Source organism: Athene noctua, chromosome 1 (assembly GCF_965140245.1).
Source record: "Athene noctua chromosome 1, bAthNoc1.hap1.1, whole genome shotgun sequence".
Taxonomy (NCBI): Eukaryota; Metazoa; Chordata; class Aves; order Strigiformes; family Strigidae; genus Athene; species Athene noctua.
In genome coordinates, this window is record NC_134037.1 from 62,959,570 (window position 1) to 62,975,480 (window position 15,911).

Below are 15,911 nucleotides of genomic sequence, written 5' to 3' on the forward strand. Positions count from 1 at the left end.
GGAACCGGGCGCCCTACAAATCCGCCGCTCCGGCGGGGCCGGCTGCAGAGCGGCGCCGGGAGGCTCCTCCGGCCGGCTGGTCGGTCCCGGCGGCTCGCTGCGCCCCTCTCTGGGGAGAGGGGAAACTTCTGCGGGAGGTAGAGAAGGAACCGCGTCCCCGGCCGCCGTCCCGTCCCGTCCCGACCCGCCGCGGGTTCCCGTCCCGGCCGCCGCCTGCGGTTAGACCTGCCCACCGCACCGCTGGGCTCGTCCCGGCCGGCCATCAGGGCTCCGGGTGCCGCCCCTACAGCTGCCCCGCGGGCGAGGGGGCCGCCCCGGCTCCCGCCCGCCGCCCTCCGCCACCTCCTCTCGGCCGCGTCCCGTGGGGGGCGGCGGGAAATGGGGGGGTCGTTTCCATGGAGACGGGGCCGCAGCCGGGAGGTTTCGGAGTGAAACTTTGCGGCGGCGCTGGGGGGCGCGGGCGGGGCGGCCGTGAGGGCGGGGGTCCCGCCGCGGGCTCCTCACTGAGGAGCCGGGAAAGTTTTGCGGCGCGGAGCTGCCGCCCGCCCACGCCCCCCTCGGCGGCCGTCTGACGGCCGTTCCCCCTCCGCCGCTCCCGGCGGCCCGCCGAGCCCGCTGCTATGGCACCCGCCCATCGCCGCGGGGCGAACAGGGGGAGGCCGCCTCCGGCTGGCCGTGCGGCGGCGGGGGGGCGCGCAGTCCCCGGTCGGCGGGCGTCCTCCTCCGGCCGGCAGTGACCGCCCCGGCTCCGCTCCCTGCCTGCTCGCCATGCCTGCCCCCGCCCGCGTCTCGCCGAGGACTGTGCCGGGGAAGGGCGAGGGGAGCCGCCGCCCTGTCACTCCCTGAGCCAGCCGCCGCCTCACCGGAGAAGCCCCATGTCCTCCGGGCGCCGCGCAGCCCCGCAGCTCCCTGCGCCGTGAGGGCTGCGGACACCTCGCACCTCCCCACAGGTAAGCGGCGGGGGGGTGGGGGGGCGGCGGGTCTACCCGTCGCCCCCAAACTTCAACCCGTCCGCAGCCCGGTAGCCCTCCCCGGCAGCGGAGGGGCCGGGCCCCGGCCGTTCCTGCCGGCGGGGAGGGGGACGGGGAGACGCGCCCTCGCCCTGGGCGGCGGCGAGCAGGGTGGCAGCGGGGCCGGGTAGGTGGGTTTTGTCCAGCCAGAAATGGACTTTCTGCCTCCCGGGCGGAGCGGGGCTGGCGTGCCGGCGGCTGCCGCGCTCCGTACAGCTGCTACACCACCCTCTTTTGTCTGCTCCCGGGTCCGAAGGACTTTACGTGCTGCCATCGCCGGCCGGGAGCCGGCCGAGCCCTGCCCTGCCCTGCCCTGCCGAACGGCTGCCTCCGGGCTTCGCCCCCTCGCCGCTTCCGCCCCGGCAAGTTTCCCCTTCGCCTTCATTTTCACAGAAGTTGGGTTTTCCTTAACCTTTGTTTGAGGGAAAAATGGTGGTGTGCTGGTTATCTGAAAGGATGAGAGGCAGATGGGGGCGGCGAGGGGGTTGCCCTGTTCCCTTGAGTGCAAACACAACTCGCTGCTAAATAAATCGCTCCATCGGGTAAGACATAAGATCACTAGTGAGGTAGACTTCGAAACAAAAGTACTGCCAACAGCTTGGGTGCGTGGTAGATACTCCTCATATTAACGTAACCATTGTTAGAGCTTGTGCTTCGATTCTATACGCGTGCAGCTGTTCTGCAGATCTGGAATTGCTATAGCTGTGTCTGCTTGACACTTAAGACTAATTGTCATTAACCACTGCTAGTCTGTTCTATGCGGTGGTTATGAAAAATAAAACTGGTTTTACTGTTTAAAGGGCAAGAGTATTCAGACGAAAGTATTCCTTCAGTGTAGCGTTGTACGTAATATGAACTACAAAATAACCTGTAGCAGTGGACTTACACTTCATAATGCTTTGAGGATGAGAGGACTATATTGTTCAATAAAATTCTGTCAGCAAAGGTTTTGTCTTTTTTTCTGGCTTACCCTGCTGCTAGATCAATACACTATCAACTATTCTGTTATTTTTCTGTAAGTAGATGGTGCTTCTAATCCATGTGATGGAAACCAAGTTAAGTGTCCAGATGGAAAGAAACAGTGCATTTTTTGCTTTAGTTGTTTCTGTGCTGCTTTGTAGAAAGTGGGGGGGAAAGCTCCTTTAAAACAGAAAATTTTATTTCTATTGAATGTAACTTAAATTGCTTTATAATGAAGCCAAAGGGTCTTTCAAGTTTGGAACACTTTAATGTACTTCTCGTGTTGCCAGTAAACGTACTTCTAGCAAAATACTTGTTAGAAGGTAATTATAAGACAATTTTTAGTAATTTGAAACATGAGTTACAATAAGATTTTTGTCCTGAGCGTGGAAAAACACCCTCATGGAAGATGATTTGCGGTACTTAAATAGTAGTTCAGAAAATAAAATAATATATAATTTATATTTTGTTGGCATAGAAACATATTTTATTTGTTGCTCCTTTGTTGGATTGCAACAATAATCCAAATGAAAGTTGGAAAAGGAGTACTGATGCAAGAGTTCAACGTATTAGAATTATTTTGTTCCATGTGCAGGAATGGTTTTGCCCAAATAGAGACTTGCTGGAATTGGAACAGAGCTTCATTTTTATGGAAGCTCTGTAATCAGATTATAAAAGGTGGGCTGTCTGAATTTAATCCTGTGAAGTATGGGCTCATCAAGCCCTGCTCTGACAAAGCACTGAAGTGTAAGCTGACCGTCAAGTGGTTAAGGGGTTCTGATCTCTATCCCTAATGGTCATCTGTGCTGTGAGTTCTTTGCACATGGCAGTAGGTCCTAGTCACTTCAATGTAACTGTTTACTGGTTTAAGTGCATTGCTGGACCTTTCCTGGACCAAGCCCTCTTTCAACATGTCCTGCTTCCATTTCTTTGAATGCTGGGTGTATGACACAAAATAGCTGTGTCGTACACAGGATGCTCACCTCAGCCACATCTCATGGGTTGTGTGTTCTCAATTGCCTTGTACCTCTCTGGGGGCAAAACGGGAAAATGAAAAGTGAAAATTGATTAAGGAGTAAAGTACACATATGGAACAGCAGGAGGAGACTGCTACTTGTTATGAGCCAAAAATCTGAAATGCTAAACATCAGTGAAAACTCCCACTAAAGTTACTGAAACCGGATGAAGTCATGATATAAAAAATATGAAACCTAGAGGTTGCTCTCATGAATAGTGTGTTTGTTTTTTTTTACAGCATAGTCAGTCTTGTCTATGATAGTGAATGTAGTGGAAATAAGAGGAACTTGATATCCTAGTTAGTGATGATGCCTCCATTTGATTTGGTGCCATTATGCTTTATAGATAGATCAATTACTTTTAGTCTACATGTTTGATCTTGTGATATTGGAACAAAGGGGAAATTGTGAATCGTTTTCTAGCATGCAAGATCAGAGACTAAAAGGATTAATCTGTGAAAGCATAGGTATCTTGTGCCTGTTTAGACACCTTAAGGCGTTTCAGACCTCTGTGTGAGCCTGGCAAAGAGCATCTAAGGAGAACAGAAACGCAAGAAGGCAGCTGGAAGACTCAGTAGAGTATCGTGTTAGATAATGTTTAGACTATAGTTCTACATAAAAGCCTTTAAAAGGACTGTTCTCCGAAACCTTGTTAAGATTTCTGACGCTGCAGTATGATGGATGTGGGAAGATGTCCCAAATAGGATCTTACTATCAGGATTTAGGGAGGACCATCCTTGATGCCCGTTTGCCATCAGAATTTTTGTATTACTTCCTGTGCTGTTAATTGATAACTGCCTTTGAGTTACTCAAATATAATTCAAGAATTAGAAATCTTCTCTAAGAAGTTTTATAGATATTTTAAACCAGAGCTGTGTACACTCTCAAAGCCCACTAGAAATAAAAGGAAATAGCAGACAGTGCTTGAGTTAGTGCTTTAGTTTTAGTTAATACTTTAGTTTTAAAGTAAAAACATTGTAAGGAAAAGTTCTTCATCTTTACAGAGTAACAGATAACCCACTTCTGGGTAATTTGGTTCTTAAGTGAGTGGACTGTTGATTTTATAGAAAGGTGAAATGCTGACAACATCAGTGAATTAAACTACTGAACAGATGTTTTGCACAGCTGTTTTCCTACCCATTAGTTTTACTAGCTCTTAGGTGTCCACCTTTTGTGGAGTTTATGAGAATAAATGCTATTCTAAACTTCCATGTTGGAACTTCAGTCTAACTGCATAGCAAGAAGTCATTATTCCACCATTAACCATTTCCACATAACAGAGTTCAGTACTGGGTGTATATATGTGACTGGTTTTCATATAAGTGAATCTTGCCAAGAGCAGCTCAAGTGTAGCTGGTGACTGAACTTATTGCTGCAATATTCAGATTAGAGTGGTCTCTTAGTATAAATGAAATTACATTCTTCCTCCTGAACTTTATTACAGGATCAGTGATTTTAAACTTCATGATTTTGCTTGGATGCCTTTTCTTAAAAATGAAGATTTTCTCTTTTGCGCAGCAAGCCAAATGAGATGGATATCCTGTAATACAGAGCTACCGGAAGCCTTTTATCTGCAGCAGTAGAGAACATGTTTGTATCACTCAGTTTTCTTACTTTGGTGCTTTGATGACAGAAATATTACAAAGAGCACTTGGTATTTTTTGAAAATAATTCAATGACCAGGAGACCTGGGAAAGAAGGATCGGTCATCCTCAATCATTTGCTCAGTTCTTTTGTGGTTCATGTTGGGGAAGGTTATTGTTCTCTTTTCTCCATATTTCAGTACCTAAAAAAATATGACAAATATAGCAAAATAGCAAAACTAGGTGTCTGAGGAACATTGTCAATGAAATGTAATGATGCAGCAGAGCTTTTCAGGAAAATAGACTTGTGGAAAATGAGGCAATGGGTTACATTTTTGTGTAAAAGTGTCTGAAAAGTCTCATGAGGACTGTAAGACAGTTGTCACTTTATTCTCTTGTGTCCATTTATATCAACATCTCGTTACTATTTATACCCCACTGGAATTTTAGTCAATTGTTTCTTTTGTTGGAAGCATGACCATTTTCCTCCGATTAAAATGAGTGGAAACAAAGGACATGGTTTTCTACATTGTTTTTTAGTTTTACCCCCCTGAGCTAAATGATGGAACTCTTACTCAATCAGTGGAACTAGGATTTTGTCACTTCAACGAAATACACTTCAGATACATACAGTAACAAAACAGATTTTTAAAATCACAAGAGATATAAAATATAGTGTAAGTAGCTTTTATGTAAGCTAGTTTAAAGACAATTAGAGAGGAGGAAGAAAAATTCCTTTTTGTATGAATTTTTCTTCTTTGCTGTTTCATGAGGACAGTTGGACTGAGCATCCCAGTGCTATGGTTTTAAAACGTGTCAGTAAAAAGTGCTAAAATTTGAACCTGTTGAAATTGAATGCTTCTGTAATTCACCCTGACTGTAAAACAGGCAGGACATTTTCAACGAAGCATTGATATGGTTGGGAACCAATAGCCCATGAGTTCTGACAATTGTTTAGTGGCATTTAATTCTTTAACTCAAAGTAGCAGGGGTTTGTGCTTTGATGCCTGTGACCTATGCTGGGATCTGTAGCATTAGCTCAGAGTGGATATGAAATCAAAACAAGCTTTTTAGAGCTTTCCAATGATAGTCACACTACTTTCTTTCAATAAAGGAGGAATTCTAAAAGTAATTTTCATTTTTGCCAATTTAAACCACCATCAAAGCAGATTAATTAGGAAGCAGTTAAAAAACTTCACATAGAATTTGGTGTGATAGTGGTAACAGTAATAGAGGTTTTTTTTTTCCACATCCTCCATCTGAATGTGTCTGAATAAATGGCTCTGCTTATCTGTAATCAGTTGCCTATTGTTGAAGAACAAGTTTGTATCTAATTAATTTCATCACTTACATTTTGCTATGTATAAATGAAAAGTGCCATTACTTGCCCATCCATCTAGTTGCATGTGTAAAATTGCAGCGCAAAGCACTAGAGTTTTCTCTCTCCTTTGTATAATTCAAAGTAACAAAGCAATATCACATATTAAAATACAGAGGAAATACACAAAAAGGTATCTTGTAATTTTAAAAAGTTTCAGTTACTCAATTTTTGTTTGCCATTACTGAAAAGTTTCTACTTGCCATTTGTTAGGATTCAGTGTGTGAGAAGCTACAGATAAATGAATAGCTCTCAGAGTTGTTAGGATAATTAAGCCATTTTCCTGTGTACTGGGGGAAACTCAGTCAAGAATTATGTTGTATTGGTGCTTGCCCTTCATACGAGTTGGCAGGATTAAGGAAGCATATTCTAGCCTAGCGGTAGACTTGATCCCATTACCTATATTTTTAGACAGCATCTTCTCTCTGCACAGACATTATATATTTCTCTTGCTCAAATATGAAATTTGGCATGTTTTGTCATTGTAATGACATGTGCATCTAACATATTCCTTTATGAAGAGGGATGAGAGTAGCGCCGTGTCTTGGGGCAGCATTTTTCTGCAGTAAACAAGCTTTCCAAAGAAGTGTTCCTTGGAACACGCAAGTGTATATAACTTAGCTGCTATAGTTTCTCTCTTTTGCATGATCTTGTGCTAGATGGACTTGGCATCTAAGGTATGAGGCAGCCTGCTGTACTCGGGCTGCATCATGGAACTGTGCTGTTCTGGAAACATAGATGTCAGGTAGGATTGTTGGAGGTCAACTGAATAAACATGGTACTGTGTCTGAGACTTGGCAGGTGTGTACTTGTTGCTATAAATTACTGTGTATTTAACAATTGGCTTGTTTCACCTGAGGTATGACTATATTTCTGTAGAAAGGAGAAGTTAAATCACAGATGATGGACAAAAAAGAACAGGGAAGAAAGGGGAGAAGGGAATGTGGAAAAAAGAGCATATGACAAAAGAGAAATATTGAAAAAAGAAAAAAATGAAGGCAGAAAAAGGATGAGATATAGTAAGTTGATTTTTAAAAGATAAATGATGCTACACTGAGTGTTGTAAATGGAAATAAACTCAAATAATGTATAGAATAGTAAGACCAAAAGATATGGTGATACTTCTTTTGAAGCATTCCCATCTTTTGACTCTGGAAAATGAAGAGATTAATTCTTGCTTCTCTAAGATGCATTTTAAATGATTTGTCTTTGTGTATCAAAGTATGATGCTCTGCAAAAATGATTTTTAAATACTTCTTACAGAAGATATACTGTAAGCAAATCAGTTCAAACAGTCATATGAAAGGAAAGGTAGGTATGGAGTAGTTTACTTACAAAGATTGAAACTGCATTTTGAAGTACTTGCAGGTTAGGTGAACTGTTGTTTCCATTTGCAAACAGACTAATACTCTGAAGTTACCACCATCCAGATCTATGTCATCTGTCATTGTCTCACAGAAGACTAGTGAGCACAATCAAAAGTTTCTTCAAAATGGTGGATAATTAAGTTGATATATACAAGTGAATGAATGCTTAGCTACCATACTTGCATAGATTTTTCTTTCTGATACACTTTTTTCCTATGCCTGTGTTAGGAGAGTAATGAGGCAAAGACCTGTTCTCTGGCCGTGAGGCCAGCAAAAGTAAGCTGGCTATATGCAGGTGTTAAACTGTTTGTGAGATGGTTGCATCCAGACTGCCTGGTTGGGAGGAGCTTCTAGACTGAACTAGCTAAATGCCTGAGAGGGTGTTAGCTGACCCTGGCCACAAATGCCCCTGGCATCCTTCTGGTCGTGTGGAAGACATCATGGAGTCCCACTGCCTGGGCCTGTGCCTGGGACCAGCAGCTGGTACTGGCCACTAGATCCATGACTCATTAAAATATTTTTCCTTCTCATCCCAAACAGTCTTATTACGATGATCCTAATATACATGGCTTTGAAAGCGAAGATATTAAAAGTTATCTTTGGAGGCCATTGTCTGCTCTAATGATAATAAAAGAAATCTGATATCAGTTTGCTATCACAGTTGTAACGTTGGTATTATGGAAACTGGAATTTGTAACATTATTTTTGGACACACAAAATATGTGGAATTGGTGGAACATACTGGGACACCGTACTCCCAAATGGATTACAAGAAATTTACCAAACAAGCACAAACTTGCACACAAAATAAATCTCTGGCAGTTCCTTGATGTCACAATTATTGGCCAGGTAGTAATAACCTGGTACAAAAATGGCTAGCAAATATTAATAATAAACATCCAGAGGCCTAACAGGCTCTTCTTGGGAAGTAATGGCTTGGCTATTAATACATTTTGTAGACTTTAGAGCAGTAGAATCACTTTGTATTAATTCAGTTGCCAAAGTACTTTCCTCAAACCCTTCTTATGACCCCTGCAAAGTATTTGCTTCGTTCTTTGCCAGGAAGAAATTTCTTTTCAAATTACTTTGCAGACGCCTATTCTGAATTTATTGCCTTTCTTTTTCCAATTCAATTTCATTCTCCTGTGACATGGCCTCATTAATTGCTGCCCGTGGTAGAATATCTACAAGGACCTACATAGGTTGCTGGAACATAGTTCAGTAGGCTGTATTAGAAAGACACAAGTCACTTTTTTCCAATCCAAGCTTGCAAACAATATGCATACCAATGAAATTACACACAGGAGCATTTACTGGTTAAGGACAAGGAATGTTATGTTTTGCAGAACTCTGGTTTGTAGTTTTTCATTGTTCTATTGACTGTAGAGTTAAAACAGTAATGGAAATAGGTTATAGCTGAGTCTGTGGTTCTTTTTTTATTTTAGTTCTTAATGTTGTGAATTTTTTTCATTCGGATTTTTTTCCCCCCCCTGGGGAATTTTGAGATGTGGCATTGTATACATTATATAATCCTGTAAAGGAGGTAAGATTATCACAGAGTCAGAATTAGATTATGAGAGCCTGGAACCAGATGGAGTGGTATAGCTTTCTGTTAATGTTTTCTAGATAGTTTTACCAATGTATTCTTGTGCTGCCTTCATAACATACAAATGCATTTTTGTGCTTTGTGACATGACTTCATGACACATGAAGTTCATTGTTTCTCTTACTCTCCCAAAGAATTTTGAGACTACTTAATCTTTTATGACCATTTTTGTCCGTGTGCATGTTACTAGGTATTTACTCTGTGTTAGGGAAGGCAAAGTTCAAGGGGAGAACCTGGAGCAGAAGATGGGCTGTGTGATCTTTAATTTCTGCAGGCCTTCCTTCCAGAGTTTATAGACCAAGTCTCACAGAAAACTCTTTATATTTTTACAGATTATTATAATTGTTACTAGATACAGTTTCATTTTGAATAAGGCTTGTCATCCTTGGTTTTCAAGTTTGATCTTAAGAGGTTATTTTCAGCCCAGAATATTGAGTGCTTTGGAAATAGGCCTAACACATTGCTTAAAACTCTTTGAGAAGCCAGTATCAGTATCACCCTCAGGTTAAATATGCTTTTGTTAAACCTTGCGGCTGAAGAGATAGATTTGAGAATTCCATTCCAAACTTTCTTTCTTAATCTAGCTATTCTCACTTTACAGTTGAAGTGTCCACTGGGGAGAATGGGCAGGAAAAAGAAAAAAGCAATGAAGGATGGTTCCACTGCAGTAAGCTATGAATTCAGATGGGGGAAGAGAGAGAGGCTGGTTAAACTAGTCCAGAACATAGATGGCCCTTGGAGAGGGTGCTGATGTTATGGAAATTTGGATTGGAAAGTTTTTCTGAGTCATTTGCTCTGGAATTACTGGAGTATTTTGCCCTTCAACATGAGACTGTGTCTTGGAATACCCATATTCCCAAGAGCATGTGGCTGAAACTCTTCTAGTACGCAGGGGCTTGGGGCTTCTTAGGTTGGACTTGGTGCTTGGAGGTCTGAGTAATGTTTATTGTGTGGATTCTTCTGTTGCTGTATATTAATAATCTTGGGTTGTGCCTGTCTGCATTTGATTCAGTAGCTCTGTGCTGTACAGAAAACTTACAGAAACTCTTACACATTTTACAATTTTTTACAAAAGTGTAACGGGCAAATGCAGTTCACTCCTTGACAACTGCAGGACTGTGAATATGATGATGGTATGAAGGCAGCATGTAGATAGAGGAAGATGGGTCATTACTCTATCAGTAACTACAGACATTGATCATTCTATAGAGGCAAGAGTTTTTGCAAATAATGCCTGGGACAAGTAGCAGGGAGATTCTCATCCAAATAACTAGAAGTGGGTCTTATATGTGACTAGAAGTATGTGCAGCATTAATCATAACACTGTTTTCCTTCTTGTCTGTTAGTAAATGCACAAGAAATAGTGAGGCTGGGTGTTGGCATTTGCCAGGGTTAGCAGTTTAGAAGAGAAAAAACGTTGTAGGAGTAACACTCAGTTCTTCAGTAGTGACAGCAGAGGCTGCCGTGCAGCAGTAAAAGGGCCCTAGAAGAGGGGTCTGATCTGCTTTTGTGCCTACTGTTCTACAGAAGTTTGTGGCTTTTGAACTCTGTAAACAACTTAAAAGCTTCTCTAGAAACAACTGCATTGCACCGAAAGATTGCCCTTAGCATGGTCATATTCATGTCTGTACTGCTTCTTGACTGTACTTCTGCCTTTTAGGCTCTGAATGTGCTGTGGGTAGTGTGTCCTGGGGGTATGTTCCAGCCAAGCTCTAGCCCTCACGTACTGGTTCACAATATGGAATGTAGACAGAGGAGGAAGGGGTATTTGCAGAGGTTGTTGAGATGAGCACTAAGTTCAAGTTTTCAAGATTTTTTTTTTTTTCTTCAAGATCTTTGGGCAGTTTGTTTTCAGAAGATGAGATTTTGAACATGTGATTACATGGACATTGAAGTTGGGCAGGTTTCTACAGTTCCTGTGCCCGAAATCCCATTTTGATAGGAAATTATCTTTCCAGACAGAAACATCAATGAGCTGAATGTCACGGAAAATGTCTACAGATCCTACTTCATACATTTCTTACTGTTCTAGATGCAGTGAGGTTTTCCTGAAAAAAAAAAAATACAATTTGAGATTCAACAAACAATAGAACTGGTTTAAAAAGCACTTAAAATCACTTTCACATACATCATGTGTAAAACCGTGTGGCTGTGATTAAACAAACTCATTGTGTGCAAAAACTAGAGGATGACTGTTGCTGAATATAACTTGCTTTACACAGATTTTTTAGAAGAACTATCAGTCATAATGATCAGACTGTAAAAACAGAGACTATGAGCCACAGCAGAGATCTGAAAAACAGCCAGAGAAACCATCCTGGATTTCATCAAAAACTAAAAGATTATACGACTTCGTGTCATGGCTTGGGGAGAATGATAAAATTGAAGCTGATGAATGGCTTGTCTTAATTTTCTATTTGGCTCATGTTTTAGTTTTCAGGATACTTTATTGTCAAACTTTTTTATTGCTCATTCTCAGTATGGGTTTTGTTTGTTTTTACTGGGACAGACTGTATTTATAGCGCAGCAACTCTCTCCATTCTGTCTGAATAGTTCACGATGAGGGAGCATGAAGGAAAGCATGGCTATGTAGCCAAGTTAATATTGCATTATTTGAATGTTTATCTGAATCTACTATGGCTCTTCTGGCTGATCTGATGGTAATTTCTGTTTTTCTCAAGCAAACCTGTCTTTTCCATATAAATATGTGTATGTACACACACATATATAATCTTGGGAGGAGAGTGGGGGATTTGTGGAACTATTTCTGCTCTCTTTGTAAAAAAAAAATAAAAAATCAGGTAGTGGATTTGCCTCATGGAGACTTGTAGGCCCTAGTTTTGTCATGTGCTTCAATGAATAGCAATAGAAGCACTCCTACTTTATGATGTGAACTAAAGCCACCCCTATATTGTATACAGACAAGATACCAGATTGTAGTACAACATGTAAGAAACTCGTGGACGTGATTTTATATGAAAGGTTTGATAACAGCTGACTTACTCTATTCCTCTCCAAAACAGTCCTTTAAATCCTTCAGGTTTTTGTGTCCCTGCAGTGCCACCTTCTATTTATATCGTAGGAGACTCATCCTTTCCTTCACTTCTCCCTTTGCTTTTTTCCTACATCAGAGCAGCAAATGCTTCAGGAGGCAAATGGTGGTTAGATTTGCTTATATCTAGGGTGCACACGGCCAGGAACTGCATACTGGACTACTGAATGACTCGCGCAAAGTTAACTTTTCCTTGTATAAACTACACAGGTCAGCAAAGACATAAGAACTTGCATTCTATGCTATTATTGCTCACATTTTATATCAATGTAAGTCCTTGATTTTAGTGGGAGTTTTAATATACATCGCAAAAGTAGTGGAGGGTTAGATATTATAGACTGAGAATTGGATGATGCAAGTCAAAAATTGTCTTTTCCTGCTGTGATCTCAAGAATACTGTAAAAAGACTGAATTATTCTTGTTTGCTTGCTGTTGCTCTGGTAGCATGGTGAGATCCTGATCATGTGAAATAAAAGGCAGAATTCCTATGTATTTCAACAAGGTTAGGGTTTCATTCAAGTATGTTAGCTAGTTATGGTCCTAGGGTTGGTTCTTACATGGCCCAAAAATGTCAAAGATGTCTTCTGTGAATCATGCCTTTATTAGACAAGCAAGCCAAAACAGCTCTCAGGAGCTAGAAGGGTGTTAGTTCAAAGCCATGACAATTGGTTTCAGCTAATAAGCTGCCATCCTGGAACCCCAAAGCCTTCCAGAATGTGCTTTCTCCAAAGAAGACTTTCTAGTTTATCTAAGCCACGTTAAGGGAGTATTTTTGTTGCTGTTTCAACGTCCCTAAACATACACTTTTATTGGCTGGATCTTAAAATGTCTGTCTTAAATTTCTAAATGATACATCTAATGTGCCTGAGTAGAATGAACTTTGGAAGTAGGAGATTTTTTTAATCTCATTTCTTTGATTGTAATAGAATATTATGAAAGCATATGGTAGGTTAATTAAGTTAATCGAGATATGGAGTAGATGTTCAGTTTTCTTATTAGTGATGTTCAAACTCTTAATGGAAACATAATGGGAAGATGTCTCTTCTAGTCCAGGAGAAACACTTTTTAGAGAACTTTTAGAAATGCTTTAACAAAGATACGGAAGATTTTTCTGAGGCCAGTAAATCTCAGGAGGTCAGATGTTCATTCTGCAGAAAGTGGGCTTTCATGAATGGCCAATATCCCTCACTTCAAAAATAGTAGTGAAAATCTCAGTAACCTTTACATCCCAGTGTGCTTAAGCAATAAGATTGGAAGTGTAAGAAAGGTTATATAAATGTACTGAGAATTTACTTTCTTTTTTTCTGGTTCTGCAATCCCATCTGCTGGGATGGGAAACACTAACTTTCTGTCTCTTACTATGATCTGACCTGCTGCATCATATGACATAAGGCTGTGAGAGTAAGAGGTCTGTGCCTAATAAGGCTCCTCTCAGACACTCTGATAGCTATTAGCTGCATTTTGGAGAAAACCTATTAAGTTCTTTCATCTACTCAGTAGGGTTCATTGATCCAGAAAAAAACCTTCCTCCCAGGTTCAGATGTGAAAAGAAGTGACTGATGTGAAAAGAAGTGCCTGAGTGTGCATGCTTCCATTGACACAGAGTCACTGGGGACTGAACTGCCAGGCTGAGGTCTTCATTGTCTCTGCCATAGGTCAGAGCTTCCACAGCTGCCAAGGTGAATTTGGGCTTGCTGTGAATATTGGTGTTTGTGATTCATTAGGCTTAAAGTGTCTCATTGTATGAAATGGGGTAAGAACAGCCAGTTGCTTAAGCAGTTGCATTCCTTGGGTTGGACAATTTGTACCGTTAATGCAACTGAAACATTAAATTTGTAGCACATTTCTGAGCTGTTTTAAATGCAGAGTTGTGCATCTAAACTTTATAAAACAGTATCTAGAAATAATGTATTGTAATAGTCTTGCTATAGAAGCACAGGCATAACAATCTGACAATGAGGGTTTTGTTTTTGGCTTGGCCAGGCATAGTCTGTGTCTTTGGAGAGCTTGCCTGACCCTGTCTTCCCAGAAGTGCATAGGCATCTTGTTCCCATGTTTCCATCCCTTTGGACATTGTGATCTTTAGTGTCTTTTCCTTTGGTTTGCCTATCTGCAAAATGGGGATATTTCTATAGGGAGCTTAACACTCATAAATACTCATTAGGATTTTCTGTGATACTTGAATGAAAGGTGCTATGCAAAATCAAATCAGTATTATATACCCTGAGTGAAAAGAGCTCTGTGAATGTTGGCAGCTGAGCAGAATCATTAATGGTAGAAGGCATGTTAATGCACCAAAATGTATTAGAAATGGAAATACTGAAACTGAAAATAAAATAACAGTTGAAATTTGAAACACTTCTTAAAGTACTTAAAGTATCTTCTAACGGCTGAGTTGCTTCTCTTACAATCAAGACTATCTTTCTGAAACATCTAACTTGAGGAAGAGTTATAGGCTTGATAGAGAAATCAGAGGTGAATTTTCTTGGTTATGTGTGCAGCGTGCAGATGACAACAATCTTTTATGGCCTAAAATATCCACGTATATATATTTTTTTTTTGTGAAACAGTCATATGCTTGTGGCTAAATAGTGCTTTTTTCTAGAGGGATTTATATTCCATCAAAGATATTACTTTGAAATGTATAATATAAGCTTGTTATTTAGACAAACATAATGGCCTAGATGCTTATTTTAGGCAACTCTATCCAGCTGTATTGATAAATAGATGGAGAGATTGGATGTGGTTCTCTAACACACAGCTCCTTGTGGTTTGGTGTTGGTAAGCCTACTGAACAAAATCCAATACCTTGTGGTGATGCCTGAGCTAATATGGGCACCAAACATGGGATGGTTATTACGTGTCTGCTCCAGATGAGATGGTCCGGATGTCTCCATGTAGTTCTGGATAACTTACACAAACCCTGTAAGTTCAGGAGCAGGTGTCATGCTGCAAGTTGTAAGGAGCAAGGTGTAATGTACAATACTGCACACAAGCAATTTGGTGATATTCTTGATGGGTTAAAGACTTGAATCGTGTGTTTTATATGGCACACATGATTTCAGCAGTTGCTGAACTGTTTCTAAATTGAAATAAGTCTTTCGTCTTCCTTTGCAGTTTATAGGAAAATAAATGTGAATTGGATACCTGATCTAACCTTGGAGCTAGTGGTGGAGGTCTCTTCCAGCCTAAATTATTCTATAGTTGCGTGATTTAAGCAGTTTTCCTTTATATGCATGTAAGAATGAGTCTGCACACTTCAGGGCCACATAGTTGGACAGGTATATATATAGTTGGAGCCATTTCAGATATGAAGGAATCTGTAGACACCCTTACTGACTGTGCAGATGAGGTCCACTTGCTATATCATGCTTCTGTAAAGAGTATGATTCTTGCCCTGTGAAATTCCCTGCCTGAATTCCTGGTTGTGCATTGGCTCAGCAGTTCATTGGGGAAGCCAGAGCCTGCCGCCTTCTGGGACCTGAGGGAACAGTAGCACTAAGGTAGGTACTACTTTTGTGTCTTAAAACCTCCTTTTAGTGGAATTTAACTTTTTCCAGGCCCAGTGTTATCTAATATTGTAAGTAGTCCATCAGGGTTCCCTTTCCGATTAGATTTTTGACAGATGGAGCATCATGTGTGGTCTTTACATTAGTTCCATATCCAAGCTGGACTTCTATCAGGAGACATCTGCCAGTAAGAGGCAATAGCTAACTGCTTGTCTTGTTTAGAAAACAGTATTAGTCAGAAGAACAGTTGATTACTAGTGCTGGGACCATTGCATGAGTAACTACCAGGCTAACTTTTAATGAAATAAATATGTGATGAAAGAGTATATTTTACCATCACAGTATCAAGGGTCAGAGATTTTGGTGATAAGGTCCTGTATTTTCATGAAATCTTGGGGACATGTCTGACTGGAGAGGCAGGGAGACACCC

General features: G+C 41.2%; 1 protein-coding gene across 2 annotated transcripts in view; it reads left to right on the top strand.

Moving 5' to 3' along the window:
• The first annotated feature begins 444 nt into the window (after positions 1-444).
• The window catches only part of TMEM200A (transmembrane protein 200A), a 59,472-nt gene continuing 44,005 nt past the window's right edge, over positions 445-15,911 (top strand). For both annotated transcript variants that reach the window (XM_074896304.1, XM_074896302.1), the window contains exon 1: positions 445-950. The gene's annotated coding sequence lies outside the window, so the exon portion shown is untranslated. The remainder of the gene's footprint in view (positions 951-15,911) is intronic.